The sequence below is a fragment of the Cupressus sempervirens genome, chromosome 9 (genome assembly GCF_028749045.1).
Source record: "Cupressus sempervirens isolate cs-2001-9-10 chromosome 9, ASM2874904v1, whole genome shotgun sequence".
Classification (NCBI taxonomy): Eukaryota; Viridiplantae; Streptophyta; class Pinopsida; order Cupressales; family Cupressaceae; genus Cupressus; species Cupressus sempervirens.
The window spans coordinates 241,281,183-241,307,850 of record NC_143126.1 but is presented as its reverse complement, the minus strand read 5'-3'; the positions used below and the strand labels follow the sequence as shown (position 1 = coordinate 241,307,850).

At 32.1% G+C, this 26,668-nt stretch overlaps 1 pseudogene; it reads left to right on the top strand.

The window, feature by feature from the left end:
* The first annotated feature begins 9,079 nt into the window (after positions 1-9,079).
* LOC149538378 (uncharacterized) lies at positions 9,080-15,775 on the top strand (annotated as a pseudogene).
* The last annotated feature ends 10,893 nt before the right edge of the window (positions 15,776-26,668 follow it).

Sequence of the window (26,668 nt, the reverse complement as noted above, 5' to 3'; positions counted from 1 at the left end):
GGTGATGAAATATACATCTCATATTAGAAAAAAGTATCACTTTCAATTGCCACATATGTTATATGATCATCAATGTCATCAAATGTAATACTCTCATCTGGAATTTGCATTTCTTGAACCCAAGATGTATTTTCTATATTCTCAATTTCAAAGTTTCTATAGAAACCATTTTTTTTATGATTTATATCCACCAATAATAGACATAAATATGTGATGTTAGTTTATGTACTAACTAATCAACATGACAATTTTTAACATGCTTGAGTACCTTTAATAATCCTCTTTTTAGGTGTGAGTGATATGATTCTACAACTCCATTCATTTCTTGTCTTGTATGCTTGAGTGTATGGAAACATCTAGCCCACATAATCAATTTTTCAAACCATTGACTCTTAAAATACTCAATGAATGTGGGTTATGTGTCTTTAAAGTCATCAATAAATACGCAAACACCATTCCTTATTGAATCTTCATTCACTAAACAATGCATGATATATCAAAGACTATCAAATATATCTCTTGTAGTTGTAGTATCCTTGACCTTTGCAATTAAGTTTTTCAACCATGCATGTATCACATTCCAAGAACATAATTACACATCATATTTGATTATTTTATTGCATCATAAATATATACATAATTTAGTATTTATTATTAGTTCTCATTAGTTTCATCAACTATCAAAGAGATATATTTACTCTCTTTTATAAGAGTAGAAAAATAAATAATGTAAACCTAACTATTAGAAGAAATAAGAAATTAAGAACTTGATGCAACTTGAGGTCTAAAATGACATGACGAATAAATTATAGACATGTTGCATAACAAAGGCAAAAAGTGGCATTGTTGTTATAGAATTGAGAAAGAATAAATTAAAAAAGGGATAGCATAAAAGAATGCATAAAGAGTGAAATGCAATAAATGAAAGAAGAATAAAAATAAAGTGAAAGAAATGTCAAGTGATAAGGAATGAGAAAGAAAGTTTCATAAATTGTAATGCCTATGTTTTGAGACACATAGTACAAAGGTATATGGTAGAGAGGCTTTTAATTCTTACATTCTACATTGGGTCCTCTAACACCACTAATGTTCTAGATGCTCTCTAAAAAAAGGTCAAATTTATAAAGGAGGTGACTATGACTGCTTTAGTAGTAAAGATAATTGAAAGGAATTTAACACAACACCTAGTTGTAAACTGAAGTTGCAAGGATGGACTTTTTTTTACACAAAATGGTAACTTAAATATCAAAGTTGCATTTTCATTTGATGGATGAATTGTATTTACTTTCTGAAAGGTGGAATGATCTTTTTGATAAAGCTTGTGCAAAGTAACTTCAACCTCATGAACAAAATTAAGGTACCTTTACTTTATGTAATCTTGGAATGTTTGGAATAGACACATCTGATGCATTTCTTCCACAAAAACAAGATGCAATTATGGTTGTTTGGGGCTCAAAACCTATATCCACAACAATTGGATATGGGTTCCTTGGCATAAAATTAAATTGAATGTAACTATGGAATGTACACAATAATATATGGTGCTAATTTGACAACCTTCATGCAAATATTGGTGGAATTTGTTAAAACCCCAGGGGCACTTACATTATAAGAGTATGGTGTGAATTTTTATGAAATTTTTTTGTATGTACCATATTTTGGGGAGATTTTTCAATATTAATCATGTTGATGTGCTCATAGTGCCCTAGAAAAAGATTGTAGTAAATTTGTAGCATATGGGCAGAGTAGTTGTGTTTGGATTTTTTTTTTGTAGAAGTGCCTATTTTGTGACTAAATTTTGTATCTTTAGAAAAGTAATATGATAGTCTCGATCATTTGGAAAATTCTATAAAGGTGAATATAATAGCTTAGGTTTACTTTGTAACTCCTATTATAATCAACATTTTTTGTATTCTTTAATTTGATGAAACGAACCTAATTTGATCTAAAAAAGATAATAATAATAATCAAGTTAAGAGAAAACCAAATAGACATGGTGATAGTGCAATAAGTATGGTTATCATGTTAGAATAATAGTCGTATGATATTTAAGGACAATCATACATTGACGCATTGAATGGAGTATCATAAACTTCCATAAGTTTAAATTACTACTATATTGTCAAAAATAGTGTCATGGATAGAATTGTGATGCAGATGAAACAAATGATAATAGTGGTGATACATAGTTAATGGTGCCAAAGAAATAGGGATAAAATGACTCTAAAAAAGTTTTTACCAAAGAAGTAAAGGTCATTCAGTCAAAGAAAAATTAGTGAGATCCAAATATATATCAAAATATAGTGTCTTAGTTTGAAGGATAACTATATTAATGCACTAAAATAATGGTAAAGGGTTTGAATATTCATAGTATAGTATGATAATATAGTATTTACATAAAAATAATGTTTTGATGAGAATAGATACACTTGATAGCTTTGATCTTGACACCTATGTCATCCACCATGAATGTACTTAATCTCCAAATTCTTCAATTGAACTTGTTGGAGAAGTATATGAATCCAATATAAAATATCATATGCACATGACCAAGATGTAAGAGCCCATGCTATAGGAAACCTCATATGCTTTGAATGAAATGCAAGGATTGTATATAATTGAGACCATCATAAAATATGGGGTATGATATGTCAATACTATGTTATAATATATAGTCCACTAATATAACTAAGAGGGGCGGGGCGGGGGGGGGGGGGGGGGGGGTGAGGGGGGTAGGGAGAGGAGTGACATACTTATCAATCTTAAAAGAACTTAACCATATGAGTAATACAAACTAAAACCACAACAAGATACTCATACACAATAACACCAGATATGTTAAATAAGAAAACCCTTTATCAAAGGGAAAACACTAGTGGGGATGGTACCCACAAGATGATGTACTAATATAAATATTCCTTGTTAGAGGATGGACCTTTTTAGGAGTCTATGAATATATTTAGTACATATGAGTCCTTGATAGGAGACTTTTAATCCCTATTAGGAGATTCCAACCCTATTAGGAGTTGTGGAAGAAAGCTGGACCCACTGCCTAAACATCTTCAACGGAAAGACCAATGAACCCACTATCTAAACAATAGAATTGTATTACACTTTTCCTTCCTCTTTCTTTTTCCTATCAACATGACTTCTGCTCCTTCTGATCTTGTAACCTGATCATAAATATCGCATCCAATAATCTCTAGGATACCTTACATGCATTTAGTAAGAAGTCTACTTGTTCTCAAACTTTTCACTTCTTACAACAACAAATACACTTTACAAACAAGGAAAACATCTTTCCTTTATACCATATCTTCATAGTAATTCTTTTAGTCAACCTTGAGGCTTTCCCAATTAATTATAATAAGATAATTAATTAATTGTAATTATAATAGCATTGTCGACTCACAATCTATCCAAAACTTTACATGCTTGATACTAGGGCTTGTGTACTCAATAAAATCATTAGCTAACTATTCCTATCACCTCCTAAATATACATCTTCTTACTATATCTCAAATGTAATCTATCAAGAAAACATCAAGAACTTCTTTCCCAATACTCTATCTCTAAATTGCTCTTTGTAAATTAGGTACATCTTCCGTACATCTTCGACCCAGACTCTAGGCACCTAATCATGTCATCAGGACACTACGCTAAACATGTGCATAACTATGCATCACTAGCTAATCATCCTATTGTTCATACCATCAAGATGTCTTTCTACTATTGAACTAGTCTTTATAGAAACTGTGTTATGTTGACATCAATGAAAAATAGAGTCATGAATGCAACAAGTCAATACTCTCTAATTCTTAGGATACTCCCCCAATGTAGTATCATCAACATTCATCCTAAAAATCTTCCCCTTTTGCATTGATGGAAACTAATTTTGAATAATACCAAACAATTTTTAGTTGCTACTAGTGAATAGCATTAGTTGTCCACAAGCTAAAAGAATCTCAAAGCAATAGGTGCACAATAGGTGAATACTCCTTCTTAGACATCAATTGTTTACTTCACACTAAACAATTCACAATACATCATATACATATTCATGCTTCCTTTCATGAATCTTTATAAATATCTCTAAAGAGATATCTTTCCCTCATTACTTAGGAGTTCTTCTCATGCATACTCTCCACCATGCCTTAGGAGATTTTTTTCATGCATACTCTCCCCCATTAACATCAATGTCAAGGACCTCAATCCCAATGTTACAACATACTAGTTGTTAAATACCAATTGCTAATATGCTACACCAAGTCATCAACCAACTTGAGTGTCCAAAGACATTGTTCAATACCAAATACAAAAATTCCTCAATGACTCTGTTCATCACAAATACTTCCCCATACAGGAAGCATCAACATTTAGTATAGATGAACAATAGTGCTTTGTACCACTAGATTGATGACCTTTTTGCATCACCTACTCAGATTTAGGTAGGGGCATAACCCCAAGAATACATCTTAAGAGCATCTTTAGGCAAAGGCTTTATAAACATATCTACAATCTAATCTTTAATACTCACATACATCAATTATATCTACTTTTCTATTGCTTTCTCTCTTAGCACATGATACTTAATAGATATATGCTTAGTCTTAGAATGCAATACATGATTCTTAGACATACTCAGTATACTTGTGTTATCATAGTAAATGATAACACATTATTCAAACTCAATTCTGATATCTTTCAACATCCGCTTAATCCACATAACTTGATTATAGTTATTTGCTACTACAACATACTCTACCTCAATAGTACTTTGTTAAATACATTCATTCTTCTTTCTTAACCAAGAAACCAATCTTTTCCAAAGAAATAATGCTTCACCACTAGTGTTAATTCTATCATCCATATTGCCTACCTAATTTGCATTAGTATATGCACATAGAGTGAAATTACTCGATCTATCATACAAAATTCCATCGTCAGATATCTCTTTCAAATATCTAAAATATTCTCTTTACTATTACATAATGGTACTCCTTAGAATCATCTTGAAATATAGCTACAATAACAATTGTATTTGTTATATCTATTCTAGTGTGAGTCAGATAATGCAAACCCCAAATCATGGATTTGTACTTCTACTCTAGTATAGGTGTCTCATCTTTGTTGGATAACTTGCGATCAATTATCATAGGTGTACCAATAGGTTTAAAATTTTCTAAACCAAACCTTTACAACAAATAATTCAAGTACTTATCTTGTGAAATAAAAATAGAATTATTATTCTACACAATTTGCAATCTTAGAACAAAAAAAAATATTCTATCATGCTCATTTCAAACTCATTCTTCATCTCTTCAAAAAACTTATCACTTGCTTCATCATTGCCTCCAAAAATGATGTGATAAAAAAATATTACAATAATCAACAAACTATTGTCAACTAATTTGAAATACAATTTATTGTTTAGCATACCTATAGAAAAATCCAAGCTTTTCCAAATAACTATCCAGACTTGCATACAAGGTTCTAAGTGCTTGCTTTAGACTATATAAAGCTTTCTTTAGTATGTATATTATGTCTTTGTCTTATGATAAATAAAAACCTTTAGGCTACTTAATATATACCTCTTCTTTAAGTTCTCCATTTAGGGAGGCTGATTTAACATCCATCTTATAAACCTCAAACTTCTTATTCATTGCATAAGCTAGGAACATCCTTCCTACTTCCATTCTAGCTACAGGTGCATATTTCTCCTCATAGTAAATGCCTTCTTGCTATGAATATCCCTTGCAGACAAGTCTATCCTTGTTCCTCACAACTTTTCCTTCCTCATTCATCTTATTTTTGAATAACCATTTGGTTCCTATCACATTCTTGTCTTTAGGTCTAGGAACTAACTTCCATGTATCATTCTTTAGAATCTAATATAATTCCTCTTTCATTTCTTAAATCCAATGATCATCTCTATATGCTTTATCTATGCTTTGAGGATCAACTTGAGATATTAGACATAACTCCTCATTTACTTTGTTTCTTGTCATCACACCTTTGTCATTGACTCCAATTATCTTCTTAGGTGAATAATTCTTTGTTAGATTCCTATTAGAGGTAGTAGTTGAAATCTCTTCTTTGGTTTTAGATGTCTTCTCTCCTCTTTGCTCAACATTTAGCACATCATTCAAAAAATCATTGTTAGTCTCAAGGAAAAATTCAACATTCTATCTAACAATTTCATAATTATTTCCATAATTATCTTCTTCTTCATCTGAATTATATTCTACCATCTTTTTCTTAGTTCCAAACTTTTCATCAATCATTACATTTATGCATTTAATTATTTTCTTACTTCTATGGTTAAAACATCTATTTCTCACTTTCCAATAAATAGCCAAGAAACATACCTTCATCACTTCTTGGATCAAACATACCAATGTCATCATCTCTCTTAATATAAAATTTGCTCCTAAATATTCTAAAATACTTAACTGACACTAGTACAAAAACAGTAATATGCGACTAAAAAAACTACTAAAATTTGTATATATGTGATTAAAATTAGTCACATGACTAATAGTAGTTAATATCTAGTCATTTATAACACTAATAAACTTACTACTAAACAATTTTAGTCATCTATTTGATCATTGATTTTGATCATTGATTTAGTAGTATATTTATTAGTTTACTTAATCATGCGACTAGTCACATATTTAATAGTTGATGTAATAGTATATTTAATCATGTCGCTAGTCGCATATTTAGTAGTTGATTTAGTAGTACATTTAATTATGTGGTTAGTCACATATTTAATAGTCAAATTAGTTGTGTGGTTAGTCACATATTTAATAGTTGATTTAGTTGCATGGTTAGTCACATATTCAATAGTCGATTTAGTTGTGTAGTTAGTCACGTATTGAATAGTTAATTTAATCGTGTGGCTAGTCACATAATTAGTAGTATATTTAATTTTGTGGTTAGTCACATATTGAATGGTTGATTTAGTTGTGTGGTTAGTCACATGTTTAGTAGTTGATTTAGTAGTATATTTAATTCTATCATTAGTCGCATATTTAATAGCTTACTTAGTAGTTGAATTAGTTGTGTGTTTAGTCATATATGCAGTAGTTGATTTAATCATGTTGCTAGTCACACATTTAGTAGTTGATTTATTATATATTTAACTATGTGGTTAGACACGTATTTAGTACTGGATTTAGTAAAATTAAACAAGTCATATGATAAATATTTTATTAATACAATGAATTTAATAGTGTAAAATATCATAACGTTAAACTTGAACTAAGCCATTCAAAAATTAAAAATATTAGATATATGAACAAACTTATGCAATAAACTTAATCAAAATTCCAAAATTGTTTGGAGAGTTTTGAATTCTTTGAAATACACCATGATCCATAAAATCGTTAAACAACAGAATATTGCATAAAAATTAGTGTTGTGAGAATAGATGTTTATCAATGTCTACTAGATGATAAATATTTTTAATTATGATAATTTTTGTAAATACTTCAGTGGGCATCATGTGAACGTCCCCACTTTCTGTTTCAAAGAAATTGCTTCATCTACTTTATCATCATAAACAAGAGGAATATTTTTTGTGACCGTTATAATGTTTACATTTGCATATCTTGTTCCTTTCAAATTGACTCCATGAGCAATAGATAGTGAATGAATTTGCCCAATTCCTGCAACAGAACCATCATGTAGATACAATACCCTAACTTTTTCCCCTTCCATGAGGTTATTATCAATATGTTTCTGAAAAAAGAAAAAGAAAACATTGTATTACATAATTAATTATGGAAGCAAGCCCCAAATATAAACACTACATTACCATGCATGCATACCTGACATATAAGATTATGAAAACATTGTTAAACATTTTATCAATAAACAAGGATGATACCTTATTAGAAACAACAAATATACAACTAAAAAAAAAATTAATATACCTCACCTAAAGTGTAGAATAGCCACTACTATGAATATCATGCAACCTCTCTTCACATTTAGTATAATCACTATCAACAATGGCTTCTCTTTTTCATTTTTCCTTCATATGATTGCTCTACATGTGGTTTAAAAATTAGGTAAAGATAATGTATAAAGTAGAATAAAGAATGCAAATTATGACGAAGAAAAATAGTTCACAAGAACTATTATATTACCTGAACTTCATCAGAAGTACTTTTATGTTGTAGGTTCTTGTCAACCAGTTCATCATGATCAGCATCAATACCAACAACTATATTCTACATGTAGTTGAAACATCAAGGAAAAAATGGTCAAATATTTTGAAAACTATAGTTGATTTCTTGAATGAAAGATAGAAAGCCTATATACAACCAATAATATAGCATCCATTCAACACCTTAAAACTCTATAGTCTACTAATTTATCAAAGAACTACCAATTGAGTGAGCTACCAACAAGTCTACAACATGAGATTTTGATCCATTCTTATTGGAAGTTATTCTAGTTTCATAACATCTATTATCATCTTTTTTGGAGTTGCTATGAAGAAAAGAAAAGAAATTAATTCACGGTGGAAAGGAGCATCCATTTCTACTTAAATATTTCTTCACCCATTATTGTTTAAAATGATAGACATTAATAGTAATGCATTTATCAATGCATGGCAAAGAAGGAGTTGAAGAGACTTAAAATTCATCAAAGTCACCTTAAAATATAGTTTACTTGTAGCATAGGAGATGTACCATTTCATGAAACAAAACTTAGAACTATTTTATCTTACAAGTAATTCCAGCTATTTGGCAGCTATGTTGAATGATATTTTTTTTTTTACTGATAACCATAGTTGCTGCTATATTGGTGATTTCTGGGGTAGAATATATTGCTTTTGGAAGGTCATTCATCTCCTTGGTATTGGGAATTTTTTCTTTGCAGCAAATGATGGAAATATGTTTTCTTCTACAACATAAGTAATGAGGGTGTTCTGTTGTAAGTTATGACTCTCCAGCATTGCCGCTAATGCACTTTTAGATTAGCTCCTTGCTAAGTTTGCACACTAGAGAATACATACATGAATGAAATAGTACAATTTCAAATATCATTTTCCTCTTGGATTAGAATGGAAATTGATGTTTTCAACACTGTAAGATGGAAAACTTAGCACAAGAAGAAAAATGCCAATGAAGATGGAACATAGGAATAGTTTCAAATTGAACAATGCTAGAAATGGGACATTCAAATTATATTGATAGAAAGTTATATAAGAAGATAATAATTGAATCTAGTTCATTGTAAGAGGAAGATGATATTTGAATCTACTTTTTAATCAAATTGGAGGAAAATTAAAACCTCTTACCTAATTTGAATCCATGGAATTATGTTCATTCCATACAGAAACTATAGGTTGAACTGAGGCAGTCAAATGGGAAAATTTCTTAGTGAGACTATGTAAGCAATCCATTATATATTGTAGCCCTTCGCTTGTGTTGACATGATTTTAAAAGGCTCTTACTGGACATTGAATCGATGGTTGTGAAATCTCTGCTGATGAATTAGATTTCCACTTGTTATTGCTGCTGGATTTAGTAGGATCTAGTGCTGTCATATAATTTACAACATCTTCAAAAAAAATTTCTTTATTAGTGTTATCCACCTAATATAGAGTATCTATGTCAACAAATATCTGATTTATAAAAAATTTAAAATAAATAGCTCAATATAAATTATTAAAAAAAAATTACACTTACTCCAATTTTGTCCATTTTAGCCTGCAACCCACCTCTACCATATGTACATTCAGCCCTCAAACTATCTCTTGCTCTCTTGCCTCTATTACTCTTAGTCAAATATTCCTCACTACACATACTTTCTTTTAATTCTTCCCACTTCTTTAGAGATAGAGTGGAGTCTGACTTCTCTTTTCCTTCTATGATTATTTTTTGACAATGGTATCTAAAATTGTTCATGAGAAGTCTCATCTTGTTCTTGTAGTATCTCCTAAAGATTTGTCCACCAATTATATCAAAATTATTTTCCATTTTTTGTATAACAAATTCCACATTTCATGGATCTTGCTCTATAAAATTTTATTTGAAAATATCTAAATGAGCTCTACATCTTATGCCCAACTTAGTAGCCCACCTTGTAGCATTATACCCAATAGGTTCACCATCTCTTGATACCTCAACCACAAATGGCTTCTTACCTTATAATAATCTTTCTTTTGCTTTCTTCTCTATAGATCTATATAGAGTTTGGCTCAATCTTTGTCTTTTAACAGTGGTAGGAACATCTTCTCTTGAACCACCATCAATATATTTTGTTGATCCACCAATTTCATCCAAAACTATAGGCGTAGCAAATGTAGTATGAGGTGACATAGTAGATTCAAGTGAATTCTCTTTGTGATGTTCATTAGGTTGCTCATCAGCATGTCCTATATCAGGCAACACATTTGTAGGTGTTACATCAATCTTTGCATTATCATCTGCTGTACTCATTTGCACATCATCATGTGCTATATCCATCTCCTCATCAACATTTTCTATATCAGCAAATCATTGGCTTCTACAAACTGGCAACATTTTATGTTTGTGCTCATTTGTTTTTTTATCTACATTTTCTTTGTGCTTTTCTGCTTGCCTGTAACACAAAAATAGATAGATCAAATTAAATTAATAGTTATGTTGTGTTTCTTGACATCTATGAAGAAAATTTACTATCAACTCATGGTGGAAGACAACTCATTAACTAAAATAAATGGCTAATGAGATGGAATTAGAAACAAACAAATAGAAGAAAAAAAATTGGCAGACATAATCCTCTAGGCCTATGAGCATAGTCAAGATGAATAGAAGATGAAGATTGATACAAACTATGACAGCATATATTAGAACTCAAGAAAAACTTAATCATCAATGAAGCTCCAACATATGATGTAAACTCCTCCTCAAATATTGCAACAACTTAAATATAATACCACAACTTTTATAGTCATAGGACTTCAACCTTTTAAGAAGTTGCACACTTTATTTCAGATTGTATGGCAACAAATTGAACTATGATATCCTTGAAAAGCACCTCAAATAAGTAATGAAGCTAAAGACAAATTTTATTAATTTCTAACAAGTGACCACCTAAAGGTCAATGGGACAAGCTTTGTGCCTCTCTGCAACAATTTGAAGCCACAGTGCCATGTTAGTTTCCAACAAAACTCCTCCTCTAAGTTTAGCCAGCAAAATAAAAGTATTCCAATGGTTATAGAAAAAAAAATGAATACATTTCAAAGCATTTGTAAGGAAAGAGGAAAAAAAATCTCACCAACAGATGATAAATTAAAAATGGATATTGAAACCCCAAATGAGAATTCAAATGATCAAAGAGGAGACAAAAGAGCCATGAAATCAATAAAACAAAGGGTGCCTAATCATCTTCTTCCAAAAGTTGTTATAGCTGGAAGGCCAAATGTTGGCAAATCAGCCCTATTCAACTGGCTTGTTGGGTGGAATGTGGCAATTGTTCTTAATGAGCCAGGTGTAACTAGAGATTATTTGTATGGTAGATCATTTTGGGGAGAAAATGAATTTATGGTTGTAGACAGTGGTGGTGTCATTACTTTTCTAAAGTATCCAAGTTTTAGAATGAATGGGTTATCACTTACAAGAGGTAGAAGTGAGGATGACATTGTATATGCTGCAAAGGAAGCAATTGCTACTGGATTTCCTTCAATGATAGAGAAACAAGTTGTTGCTGCAGTTGAAGAGGCCTTAGTTATTATATTTCTTGTGGATGGCCAAACATGAGCCACAATAGTTACTATTAAAATTGCAGATTGGTTGATTAAGGGACATTCGAATAAAAGAATACATCTTGCAGTGAATAAGTGTGTTCCCACATAGAGGATTAATACAAGCAGCAAACTTTTGGTCCCTTGGGTTTACTCTGATTTCCATCTTTGTGATTTCTGGTATAGGAACAAGAGAATTATTGGACATTGTATGCTCTGAAATTAAACTTAGCAAGGCCTTGAAAGAAAAAGATGAGGTTGAAGATCAGATTCCTGCTATAGCCATAGTGGAGAAACGTAATGTAGAAAAAAATAGTCAAAGAACTTTCTTCTATGAAAAATATGTCAGAGAGAAACTTTGTGTACTTGACTGGGCTCAATTTTTTAATTTATTTGCAACAACAGGTCAGAGAATTGAAAACATAATAACTACTACTGGAGCTGCTGACAAAGGGGAAATTAGGAAAAGAAATGGGAAAAAAATTTAAAACATTTAGACATAAAAAAATTAGGAAACATAATTCCAATACTACCCAACATGCCATCTGAAATGTATCTACAACATGCATCTTTATGACAATGAATTTCTATTTTAAGGATCAATCTGCAATTCAAAGAATTGATTTTTAGAGTAGGGCCAATAACACACATTCATATATCCTTAATCTTCTTCCTACAAGATCGTGAATCGTAATGTTGGCATCCAATATATGTATATATAAATTATATTATGAACCTAATTAGGACCTATACTATGAAACATGTCTAGAGCTATTACTATTGATTGTATAGTGTTGTGTAGTCTTGAATCACTCTACTGATCAAGACCTCAAGTCTGAAATATATTTACAGTTGTTTGTGAACTGAGTTTCTTATTTTTCATTTTATTTTTCTACATGCCATTCAAAACTTCACATTATTTTTTATCTATACTTCTACCTCTCCCTCATAGACAAAGGAACAATACCTCTTTAAAATTTGGGTTTGCATCATTTATAGTATAGCCAAACACTTTTTCAAAGAGAGTCACCTTATCCCAAGGAGAAGAGGAATAAAAGAATTCCTATAATACAGATCCAATCTTGGAAGGAGACTTCTTGATGGTGAGAAGAGGACCACAAATGCAGCAGCAAAAATAGAAAAGAGATCCATCTTTAGGAAAAATTGCATGAGCAATGGTAAGATTTGTAAGATGATAATAGACTCTAGTTCCTTTGATAATCTAGTGTCATATGAAATGGTTAATAAACTAGGATTGAAGAAGTTTCCTATTGATAAACCATATAAGGCATCTTGGGTAAGTGATACTCAAAACATTGTTGTAAGGGAGCAAGCAATAATTGATTTCTCTAGAGGAGAATATAAGGATCAAGTTGTATGTGATGTCATTCCTATGACATGTTGGCATGTAATCCTTAGAAGGCCTTGGCAAGCCTCAAGGAACACAATTCATTTTGGTTTATCTAATGTCTATGTGGTGAATAAGGATGGTGTAAAATTTCATTTGAATGCTTTATGGGTCAAGGCTTGGAAAGGATTATTTATTTTGGAAATAAGGAATATGTGAACTTGCAGGAGTAGAGGAAGAGTCACCATGATGGGACATGTTTGCAACATAAGCCATCTCTTATGGTTATGAAGAATGTGGTTGTTCAAATCAAAACTTAGAATTCTGATTGCAAGAAAATAGTGATTGAAAATGGAGTGTTGATAGGTACACTATGGTGTCCTATAGTGGCAAAAATGAAAAAAGATGTGAGCCTATCCATGGAGGATAAGGGAAAGGGTCTGTATGCTCTCAAACATCAAGTTATGAAACCATTGGCAAGGGTAAAAGATGACTGTCCACAATCAGCAAGGAACAAGGTTGCCATGGATGGTAACAAGCATACAAAGTTTTTTTTTTTATTCTAATGATTTAAATGTAGGTAATACTCATGTGAAGGGTGATAAGTTATAGGTGAAAGGTTGTAGACATCCATCTCGAAGAATGGGTGGAAAGAAGACAACAACTCTTCACTCTTGGGACAAGAGTTGCGTTGAAGGTGTGTATGGTACAATAGCACCTATCTAATCACCTAAGTCCACCTTGGAACCAAATGGATTCAGAGGATCAAAATCATCTTTGAATTTTAATTGGAAAATATTGATGAAGCCAATAATGGAAATTTGTAATAATCAATTTGATTTAATAGTTAAATGTCCTAGAAGTCTTGGTAAGGACTTAGGACCAACATATTGTATGGGTGGCCAATAGTGCCAAATAGGGATCTAGATTGATTTTATGGGTCAATTAGTTCCTAGGAACAAATTATAATAAATATTGATAAGTTAGAATGAGAAAAAAAAAAAAACAATAGTTAGAAATTCAAATTTTTTAGAATATTAATGGTTATATGCAAATTGGAGGGAAAATGAGTTTTAAGGGATAAAACAAATCTCAAACACTTATAATCACTTGGGGTCAGTTATGGAAGTTGGGAAAAATATTATAAACAACCTTTAATGCCTAGAAAATGGGGACGGTATGGACTGGTTAAGTAGTTTGTACGGACTGTGAGGAAGAAGGCAATTAATAAAATAAAATAAATCTTTTCTTGCATTCTTGGTATCCATTTGATGTGCTACTGATTCTGAATCATTTCTATCACTCAATAATATTGCATTTGATCATTTTGAATCACATTTAGCTTCCTTGTATCAATTTTTGACAAATTATATTGACTAGTCTGTTACAGGTGTTGGGGTTTGCATTGATTTGGAAACATGAATTAAGGATTCATCCCTAAAATGTGATTACTGTGACTTGGGATGAATCCATGACTTGTATTATGATAAACTAACCTTATAAATGCAAGAATGAAGGCAATATTATAGGTAATCACCTTGAGAAGTGGATTTGTATGTTGAAGGACTGAATTTGTGGATGGATTCCTTAAGGAAATGCTTGGTTGGGAGCAGCAGCCATTAATCTGCCTAAAAGAGATATAGTTTTAATGAATTTTATAGTGTTTTATTGTCCTATGTATGGTGAATCAATCATTAGTTAAACCTAGAAGTTCTTGGAGAGGGTACATTGAGGAGGCCCTAGCCTTAAGGGCTTCTTGAAGACCTAAATGGGGCTTTGATAGTTTCAGAGACCTTAGGGTCATTTTGAGTTGATTTTTGTTTGTTTGGAGTCATATTAGAAGACTGCTAAAAGTTTCATAGTCAAGAGATAAATATAAGTTATAGTTACTTTGTTAAATGACCATCTTTTTTGTCCTCTCTCTCTGCATTAATTGTTATCTGAGCCTAGGAGTATCCTAGAGTGAAGGAGAGGAAAACTTTGGAGTCTTTTGGTGTAGTGGTTCCATTGTTGAAGCCTCAGAGTGTTGATCCCTCCTCGTGTGCCCCAGTGTTGAAGGTGTGCTTGAAGATGTTAGAAGGTGAAGGAGATGAGATCCCACAGAGGGTCACTAATGCTGAACTTCCTAAGTTGGTAAGAGAGTAGATGACAGACAATAGAATGTTAAGAGCAGAAGTCAAGAGGTTGACAAACCTTGTGGACAAATAAGGAAATGAAGAAGACCATGAAGATGGGGAAAGATTTGCACCAGCAAGAAAGGAACCTGTTGATCCCGAGGATGCAAGATTGGAAAGAATCTTGAAATCAGTAAAGCTTGGAGACTCAAAGGTAAAATTTGAACTTCCTATGTATGACGGAAGGATGGACGACAAACTTTTATTAGATTGGTTACTTTAGCTAATAGTAACACTGGTGAGATAGTTGGGAAATACCCTGGCCATTTCATATGTGCCTCTGGTGGTCTCTATAGTGGTGAATACATTTCAGAGGTGTTGGATGAGGAGAATGAGTTGAAGCTTGGGGAGCTCTATTTTCTTCTTCCCGACAGAAAATTGAAGTTTGTGCTATCTGATTCAAACATGGCATCCATGCTTCTCAAGGCCAATGGTGCCACTCAGCAGAGGATGAAATCAAAGGGAAAAGTTCAACCCCTCTTTGATATACATTTGCAGCAGGAATAGGAAAACCCACCTTCCCCTGTTTGTTTCCTGTCAAACCCTATTTCAACAGGGGCAATGTGTGGCAATGTGTGGCAGGAGGCAGGAGGCAGGAGACTGTTGATAATGTGAAATGTATACTATAAATCTATACCAATTCATTGATCTTTGTTTATAATCTCTAAAACTTTATACTCATTCATTGATCTGTGTTTATAATTTGTGTGTCATTATTTGAATGTGAAGAAAAGGGTTTTCATATGATTTCTTTTTCCTAGTGTAAACACAACTAGAAGGCTGCTATGGTTTACATTCTGGATTCATTTTTATTTAATTGACAACAAAATTTTCATAAGTCATTCAAACTTTCCACTTCTTAATTAGACTCTTCACTTGTGTTGAATTCTTCAATTTTTGAGTTTTTTCCATTGATTTCTTTAGTATTTTGAGTTTTAAATGGTGTGGCTAATTGCCTATGGAATGGCATGGGAGCAATTACTTTTTGATTTATTTGAAGACTCTCTAGAGCTCTTTCCTGAGCTATCTCTTTTGTTTAATATTAAAATTTTAATTAATAAGTCAATACACTACATTTCCATTAGATCCAAAAACCTTTAATTAAAAATATTTCTGTAAACTCTCAGCAGATGAAATTCATTGCAAGGATTTCTTAAAATGCATCATCCACCAATTCAAACTCCCAAAATGAGGGTTTCCTTGACAAACAAAACAACTGTCCTGAGAAATAGTGGCAATATTAAGAGAGGTTTCTAAGATATGTAGTTAAGTCACCTAGACTAAAGTATAAAGAGATAAAAATAAACGAAAGCATAAGCATCTAAACTTGGTAAAATTATTAAGAAAGAAAGAAAAAGACGTTCATTAATCTATTTGGAAAACAAAATATAATTAAAATTGCAAAAATTATAGAGAGGAAATGGATAGTTGCTAACTATTGCTAATAGTTGCTAACACTCTCATCAAACATGAATCAACAAATTTGACTCAAAAGCTACAACTTCTGACAAGAATATGTTCGAAACAAGTATGAAATCAATTTCTTGAAAGGTTTTTTTTTAATAGGTGTTATAGGTCACAACATTTGAGGGACATGGGTTGTGCATTGGAATACATCAGTGGCATGTGATAGTAGATGGAGCTTTGTTTTTCCATTTCTTGAGATCCTGGGCAGAGTGCAGTAGAGGCTTCCCCATTTCCAAACCTCCTCAGCACAACAAAAGAGTCTTCCAATGAGAATAAAAGAAATCCTCATAAATTTCCTACAAGGTCCGTGATATAACAAGTGCTGTCATTGCAAGGGCCAAGATTTTCAATTTTTTTTTGTGAATTCACAGCTAGAGCACAAAAGAGTCTCCCAAAAATAGGGGGAATCTGATATATGCCAGATTTTGTTTTAGAGAAGATGTGATACAAGAGATGAAACAACAAAGTGGGGCTTGGACCTCTTTCATTGCAGTGTCTGCTATGTTTTGGAGGTCTGTAATGAGAGCACGAGAAGTATGAGAGGAAGAAGATGTGTATTTCCTAGTTCTTCCTGATTGCAAAAATAGAGTGAAGCCTACATTATAACTTTTATAGTATTTTTACTGAGTACATGTCTAAAATCCTCAATTCAAGGGTTTAGAATTCCTTCAGCGACATCGGGGCTTCACTAGTTTTGATTTTATTCATACCTTATTGCATGAAACAATGGAGAAAATCTAAAGGAGCTCTAAATGTTTTAGATTTTGTCACACATTGATAATTCTCTAGCCTTCACATAGGAGATTTTACTTAAAAATATAATTCCTTGACTTCAAAATTTAATTTTGGTTGAATGAGTTGAATTCCTAAAGCTGGCCAAGATTGGATTTAGGTTTCAAAAATTCTTTACAATCAATTCCTAATTACATATGCAATCCATGTTTTATAGGACAAACATTGGGAACTACAGTTACTTTTGTTATAATAGATTGCTAGAAAGTCACTGTTTCATTAGTTGCAGATTCTCAGTGCATTCTTGAATCACCTGGAGGCTTGGTTTCTCTTATGACTATTGATCACAAGCTTGAGGTCAATCCTAAAGAGTAAGAACTCTTCAAAATGTACAAAAAATTATAAATGTGCACACTTAAAAGAATTTTTATTTCAATGAATATTTTCTTGCACATATATGTCTTTCTTTTTAGCAGTTGACTTTGGCAAGCTATTTACCTATTGTACAAAGTCTAGATTTGGGTAAAAGTCCCTCAATTAGTTGGTTAGAACCCTCCTCCCTAGTGCTAATGTCACTATCATTTTTGAGCATGACTTGTCACCACTACCTAGCTTGTTGATGTTATTGTTTGATGTAATAAATGTTTCCAAATGCAGTCAATATAAGAAATGAGTGACATATCTAACATCTTGAGGTTTTCTTCTGATTACAATTGTATAAAGAGACTAAACTATTTACATTTGACTATAGGAGGGAGCACATAATAGCTAGTGGTGGTGAGATTGGTAGACTAAATACTCTTGGTGGAGCTGACATAAAAATTCGTTACAACATTTAGTAGGAAGTTGATTTTGAAAGAAATTTCACTTTTGCCTCTGATGTATCTGGCCTTAGTATAGTAGGCAATTGTATTCACAAAAATGCTCCTTCGCATCTTGTCTTGCAAAGCAAATCTATAATAGAAAGCCTTACCTAATGCATTAACTCTTTCACATTTGTTGATCATCCTAGCATCCCCTTCAATAGACTTTTTCTAGTATGGAATGAGAAAAAATATTAATATAATTATTTGAAATCTAAATGTAACTGTGTCCAAAAGTTTATGGGAGATACACATTTCTGGAAAAACAATTTATGTTATCAAGATCAATAATTAGTCATCAAAATTCCTACTCTTGTCTGAGATTTCTTTAAAGATTATAATGTACACTTAAAAGATTATAATTTACATCTAATCAGATTAAAATGCTTAACTACAGCAATTGACAGTGAAGTGATGGATTAAAAACTACCAGTTGGTAGACTTTAAAAATGTCAAATAGAAAAAGAGACTAAAGAGTAGAAAGTTGAATCAAATTTCATTTACCTAGAACTTCTATTTGGTGATCAACTTTTGCTAGATTAAATCATGCTAGTATAATATAGAGTAGATTTGAAACTTACCTTTTTTTAAGCCAAGACATGACAAAAAGTCATTATTCTTTGCCACTCGTTCTTCATAAAGGTGCCCATAATTTGTTATTGGAATTGTTTGATTCTGATCACTGTCATCTAGTGTACGCCTTGTATTCTTTTCCCTCATTTTCTGATAAGGAAAAAAATATTAATTTATAGATTAGTAACATGATAAAAGGACAACCCTCATAATATGATTGATTTTTCAAATTCTTATTGACCAAGGAATATTAACAATGGTAAGATGTAAACATCTTTACAAGGGAAAGAATAGATACAATAGAATTCAACCAAAACTTTTACATGTGCATAAACATTAATTATGTGTTATGAAAATGATCAAACAAATCAAGAAGATGAAGATTCCAAGATAATTTCAAATGCCACTAATATAGGGAAAGATTCAAAAACATCTTTAAATACCACCAAAATGTTAAATAAACATTAAAAAAATTCAGTTTATTACACTTATATTCTGCAATAATTTAAGATGAAAGTCAACATGAAATATTTTGACTCATAACATGTGCAACATTAATGCCATATATCTATATAGAAAACATTTAAATTATAAATATATGTGACCTCAAAATATAGAAAACATTAGACAACATAAAAGCTTTACATAGAACGATCATAAAAAGTGGGGCTTTTCAATAATCATTAGGATTTCCAAGAAAACCAAAATCCCCATCACTCGTGTCTATATCTACTTGATTTTCTTCATGATTCTCATCTGTGACATGTAGTACTTTCTCTCTCTCAATTTCTTCATTGGCAATCAAAATATCTTCTTCAATAACTCTCTCATCGTCTTCATCCACTTCTTCAAATGTTTCTTGTAAATTAACATATTGCCCATTAGGCAATACATTGGAAGCTTCCATGAATTTTTGTTTGGAACAAGACTCTGTTTGAATGACATATGACCAACCTGGGCTTCCGCAATCATCAATCAAGAAAGACTAGTTGATTTGAAGAGGGGAAACATATGGCTCATCTGTCTCTGATAAAAATTGCCGTGTATGTGCACATACAAATCCATACTCATCAAATTGTACTAAGGATAGTCAGATCCACTTACATTTTAATAATATTGGGTTATTTTCACCAAAATCAACTTGAATAATATCTTGAATGAATCCAACATAAAATTTCTTCTCAGTATCGTGAAAAAAATCAGCACTAACAACACAATCACAATTTATCTTCCCTTTGTCTTTTTCTTCAACTCTTAAATGGTTTCCATAGGCCCACATTCCACCAAAATTCATTGCCCATATATGTGGAGATTGTGAGAGCTCACTTTCCTCTGTTGTTATATCTTCACCTTCTTCTTTTGCATCATTGATTGCATTAGAAATCCATTCTTCAAAGTTTGGAAAAGAATCACCTCTAATCAAAGTATTACATTTGCGCTTTTGAGGCCAATGTTGCATCCAAATTTCATGATCTCGTTTATATTTTCTACATAGAATATGTAACAAAAATAGTAAGATAAATAACATAAATATGTAAATACAATTGATAAAATAAATTATTGTTAATTTTTTTCTACCTGCGCCACTTATCGAACGAAGATGTGTTCTGAAGAACAAAGGCATGTATTGCACTTCTTTCCTGATATGATAACTTGAAGCAAAATCCATTGCCTTCTAATACTTCACCTGCAACTTTTTCATGTTCGTCATCATCCCATTTTTAAAATTCTTCATATATTTTGTACAAAATCCCATGGCCTCTTACATTGAATATCCCTCAGACATTCTGCCTTCTGGTTTTGCCCTAGTACAAACATTTTTTTTTCAAAACCTTCATATATCATTCTATAGGATACATCCATCTTGTTCTTACTGGGCCACATACTCTAGTTCATATTCTAGATGTATCAAAAGATGCATAGAAATGTTAAAGATTGCTGGTGGAAATTCTTGTTCCAATAGACAAAGAACTTCAACAACCTCCTCTCTCAAACTATCAAAGTTTGAAGAATCTAATACATGTGAACTCATTCTCTTTAGTATAAGCCCCAACCTTATAATTGCCAATCTTGGTCCCTTTGCCAGTCTTGATATATTTACCACAACGGGTAAAATATTTTCAATTATGACATGATAATCATGAGTCTTGAGGCCTTTGAAGCTATTAATGTCATTTTGACTTTTGATGCTACTACTTACATAGCCTGTAGGAAATCGAGTCTCAGACATTAACTGTAAGAATTCAGCACGTTGTTCTGTTGTGCAGACATAAGGTGCATTGGGCTGTCTATATTTTTCATTATCATATTTCTCAACCCAAATATTTTGAAGAATCTTTATTTCTCGAAAGTCTTCACGTGATGAAATAGTATCAACAACACCAAAAAGAGTCTCTATGATAACATAAGCTATATTTTTCTCAGTATGCATAAAGTTAACAGTGTGCCTAATAGATATATCCTTGAGGTATCATAACTTGTACAATATGCACAATCATTTTCCACCACTTTCATTGCATGGATCATACCTACTACCAATAATTCCATCATTCTCAATAAATGACATTCTTTTTTGTCCATTCTCAATAATATAATCACTTGTTATTGATAATGGTGCTTCGTGATTCTCTTCTTGACCATTGAAATGTGTTTTTTGTTGATGGTATGGATGGTCCATTTTAAGGTAAGCATAGTGTCCACAATAAATACACTTGTGTAAACTTCTTGAGTGCCTCAAAAATTCCTTAAAATTACAAGCTGGACATCCATGGTATCCATGAACAGAGAGACCAAATAATGTGCCAGAAGGTCATGAATTGTAAATAATAAGGAAGCTCTTAAAGTGAATTTGATTCAGTGACCATCTGCTAAAGATTGAATTGCTTCAACTCCTTTCCACAATTCTATTAGCTCATCATATAATGGCTCTAGATAAGCATCTATTATTTTTGAAGTCACGCTTTTCTTTCCTAGTATAATCAATGTTAATATTAAGAAAAATTGTTTGGTTGCTAACCATGGAGGCAAGTTATAATTTATTAGAAACACTGGCCAAGTTGACCATTTAGTACTTTGATCTGAAAATGGGTTCACCCCATCTAGAGCCAAACCCAACCTTATATTACAAGGATCTTGAGAAAAATCAGGCCACCTGTTATCAAATTTCATCCACGTCTTAGAATCAGGCACATGTCATTGTTTTCCATCAGTGCTCTTATTTTTATCATGCCATTGCATAAGTTCAGCTATGTCTCTGTACCTATACATTCTGAGTAATCATGGGATTATTAGGAAGTTTTGAAGAACCTTTCTAGGAACAATAGCTGATTTTAGCCCTTATCTATACCTGGCTTCATGACATCTTGGACACTCACTCTCTTTTTCAAGAGTTTTATGAAATAATACACAACCATTCACACATGTGCAGATGTTCTTGTATGCCAAGCCGAGCTTTCTGATTTGATTTTTACATTGACTTTGTTTTGTTGGCAATGTAGAGTCATTTGGTAGTAATAAACTTAATAATGCCAATAATGGATCTACAGTCTCATTTGTCCAACCATGAACCACTTGCAAGTTAAGAATTTGAAGGATTGTTGTCAGATGACTTAACCTGCAATTAGCATACACAGGCTTTAAAATATCCTCCATTGACTTAGCCCAATCATCATTTAGACCCTCTTCGAACATTCTAGCCACTTCAATCCCTTCATCAAATATTTCTTCTTCTTCATCTGTGTTTTATGCCACTTTTTCTATGTTTGTTATATCTTCATCTCTCACTGGCTGCAAATCTATCATATCTTCATAGTAATTATCAGCCCAAGGGCTCATACCACTATGCCCATACCTGATCATATGATTGTAAATCACATTGCCTTTTTTCACCTTTCCACCAAGACATATTTTGCATGGACATGGATATTTGTCCATGTTCCCCTCACTGGCTATTCTTTCATCATATGTATGATATTGATATGTAGTCAAACTTTGATGCTGATCCATCTGTAATGTTATGAATTCAAGAGTTAATTTAGTTTATGGTTTAAAGAAAAGGGAGAAGAATCTCATAATAAAGATGGGAAATTAATGTTGAAAGTACTCGATTTTAGAAGAGAGTATAATAAAAAGAAGACAAAATTATTATTTGTCCTCAAGATACATTTATTTGATATTAACCTACCTAGAATGAAATATGCATGTTTTGGAGTTCAAATTACCTCTGAACTTTTTTCAAAGGACCTCACTAAATTCAAATTCTTTACAACACACTTTGAATTCTTTGCCTGCCTTTTCAAAAGTCTCCAAGTTCTATCCAAAAAAGATTTATTACCCATACAATTTCTTCAATACCTATCAACGAGAATAATGAATGTTAATAACTATGATGAGGGTAAGAAGACCAAGCATTTAGAAGCAAATAATGTGTAATTTACAATAGCACTAGAAACAAATTTATTATAATATTATCAAAACCAGTAACAAGATAGTCATCAAAGGTGGTCAACTATATATATATATATATATATGTGTATACATATATATATATATATATGTATACATATATATATATATATATGTATATGTATATATGTATACACATATATATATATATGTATACATATATATATATATATATATATGTATACATATACATATATATATATGTATACATATATATATGTATGTATACATATATATATATATATATATATATATATATATATATATGTATACATATATATATATATATATATATATATATGTATACATACATATATATATATATATATATATATGTATACATATGTATATATATATATATATATGTATACATATATATATATATATATATATAGTTGACTTCATTTCTTCCTCCTTGGTGGCAAGGAAGCTAAGAGTTGTATTGAAATTGTCAAGTTTGCAAAAAGTGCAAAATTGCAAAACTTCCATGTTGCAACTTTAGGAAATAGGTAAGATACTTGAAATATGAATTAGTTTTAACCTTCACATCAAGTATGGCATCAAATATGCAAAAAGATGTAATTCCTAGAAGTCTAAAAAGGGCTAATTGAGCATATGGATGTAATAATGATTAAAATAAGTTAGTTTTTTCTTTAGAAATTCTTAATAAAAATTAAGCAAGTACCAAACAACCAAAATATTTAATCATCTATCATAACCAAAAAGGATCTGTGTAGGAAATAAGAACTTGAATCATCTCCCAAAATATTTTTTAACTCTACATTATAAAGACCGATATTGTGATCACTAGTGGTTGGGTTGATAAAAACCTAGGAAACTAGTTTTTGAAGTAAAAGAATACTCATTGTTTTCCTTGAATTTAGGATTGAAAGCCTCTTGGAAGAGGTATTTATTGCTATAAGAACTTGAATCAGGGCACAGGTGTCTAGCTATCAACTTGTTCCAGTTAAGTATTTTGATGGCACAAGTCGGTCCCTAATTAGAACAAAGGGACTCGATAGGTCTTAGACTGTATTTGTCATGTGTCAAGGGTGGTGCAGGAGCATCTAGAACATAGGGGTCACCATAAGGCCAAAATAAAGGATACATGGGACAATTGATTCTACAAGGTTTAAATGATCATTTGTGATTGTAATCAAGGCTAATAAGGTTATGTGAGTTCATGTAATATATGATTGTAATTAGTGTTGTCAATGATGCCTTGATTGGGCATATGGGTCAAGTGAACCTTATAAGGGTTTGAAGGGATAAAGAGGAGTTTTATAAATGATTTGGGTGTCATAAAGTCTCATAAGACCATATGAATGTAATAAAGATGATGGTTAGGTTCCTAAGCTTAGAAAAGTCAAAAAGTTGCTAAGAATGATAATATGCAATAAGCTTTTGTTAAAGATATAACCAACTAATAGTTGCTTCCATAGGTAGTTTGGGAGGTTTGTATCAGTTGGTATAGTGGGGGGATGTTTAAATGTGATGTAAAATGTCCAAAAAGGGGAGGATGGACGATGTAACAAGTGGGATCTTAATGAAAGTTTAGTTTCTTGTATTTTCTCTATTTTATTATATTGTTGCAGTCTGATTACACACATAATTTCATGTGAAAGACTTAGCATATTTATCTATAACCTATTGGAATACATGAAGGCGTGAATATACTCCACTTTGGTTTTTGAATCACCTGATTTCATTGAACATTGGCAAAGATATTCAATTTTTGGTGTAGGCTGTCCAGGCTTTTGCTAGCATGAACAAAGAGCACTTGAAATGTAGTTTCGTTCATAGTTAACATGGAATAAACCACCATAATGGATAGGGTTATGGTAGAGAATGTATATAACCTGTTTTACAATTTTCAAGCATTTATGCAGGAGTTGGTAGGTATTTTGAATGGAGAAAGACAGTAACTGTTTGGAAAATGAATGAAAAATTGTCCCAGAAAATTCAGTCTTAGTGCGGGGGACATATCTCAATATTGAGCCGTTGGATCTTGCCAAATTTTGGATATGTTGGAGAGAGCCAAGGTATGAAAAATTTGAATGGTGCGATTGAAGAAATATGATTGGGGTCAAAATTTATGAATGACTATATTTGGGTCTATGTAAGGGATAACGACATGGCAGTTTGTGGTAAATTTCCATCATGAACATGTTGGGGAAGTTTTATGAAGGGATTAGGTATTGTGTGGGGATGAGATGAAACTAGTGATTATTTGGAGGTATAATGGTGATGTTAACGAGATGTAGAGCCTATGGTAGCACAAGACATTGTATGTGCACTCTGATAGAGAAGGAGTTGATGGAATCAATGAGAAGATCCTAATGAAGATGCTTGATGAATGGTTTAGAAACATTTGGGAAGTCCCTCATGGCATGAATGGTTGCAAGTCCACCTAGGGGCTCTATGTCAAGTGGTATTAGAGCATAGAAGATTCCATTGGGAAAAGAGTGGGAAAAGACAATCTGAGATTTTGAAGACCTAGAATCCCTTGTTGAGCCCTTAAAGTTGAATTATCCTTTGAAGAGCATTCCAAGGTGGTGGTTCAAAGTTGAATAAATCCTAGATTGTAGATGAAGTGTGGAGAAAACTTTTGCTGACATCAGAGGGATATAATAGAGATGGAGATCATCAATGCAGATTTGGATTCAAGGTACATTGAGGAGCCATGTATATTCAAAACATATTGTAAGTGCAAGAACACAGTTTGCAAAGTTATAGTTTCAAATGGTGTGTTTTCAAATTTTGTTTCCATTGAGATGGTCAAGCAATTGAATTTGCCAAGGATAATGCATCAGAGACCATACAGGGCACATGGGATAAATGTGGAAGACCAAGTTGAGGTGACACAACAAGCACAAGTACATTTCAGCATTGGGAAATATGAGGACATCCTATCGTGTGACATCATTCTAATAGTGGATTGTCATTTGATGTTTGGAAGAGCATGGTAGATAAAGAAATATACCCTACATGATGGAGCAAAGAACAATTACACATTCTTGGATAGAGGAAGGAGAGTTGAGTTACAGCCCTTGAAAGAAGATGTGTCATGGATGCTGACAAGAAGTGTTGGTATTTTGGAGTGGAATAGACTCTTGGAGAGTAAAGTGCATGCAAAAGGCAAAAGGATAGAAGAGGATAATGTGGAAGGTAGGGCAAAAGTTAATGCTTTGGAGCAGAAGGTCTATGATGAGGCACAAAGAGATGTGGATCAGATTAAGGTCCTAGAGGAGAGAGAGTAGATGGTGTGGATGTTTCATGTGAAGGACCAGAAGAAAAAGAA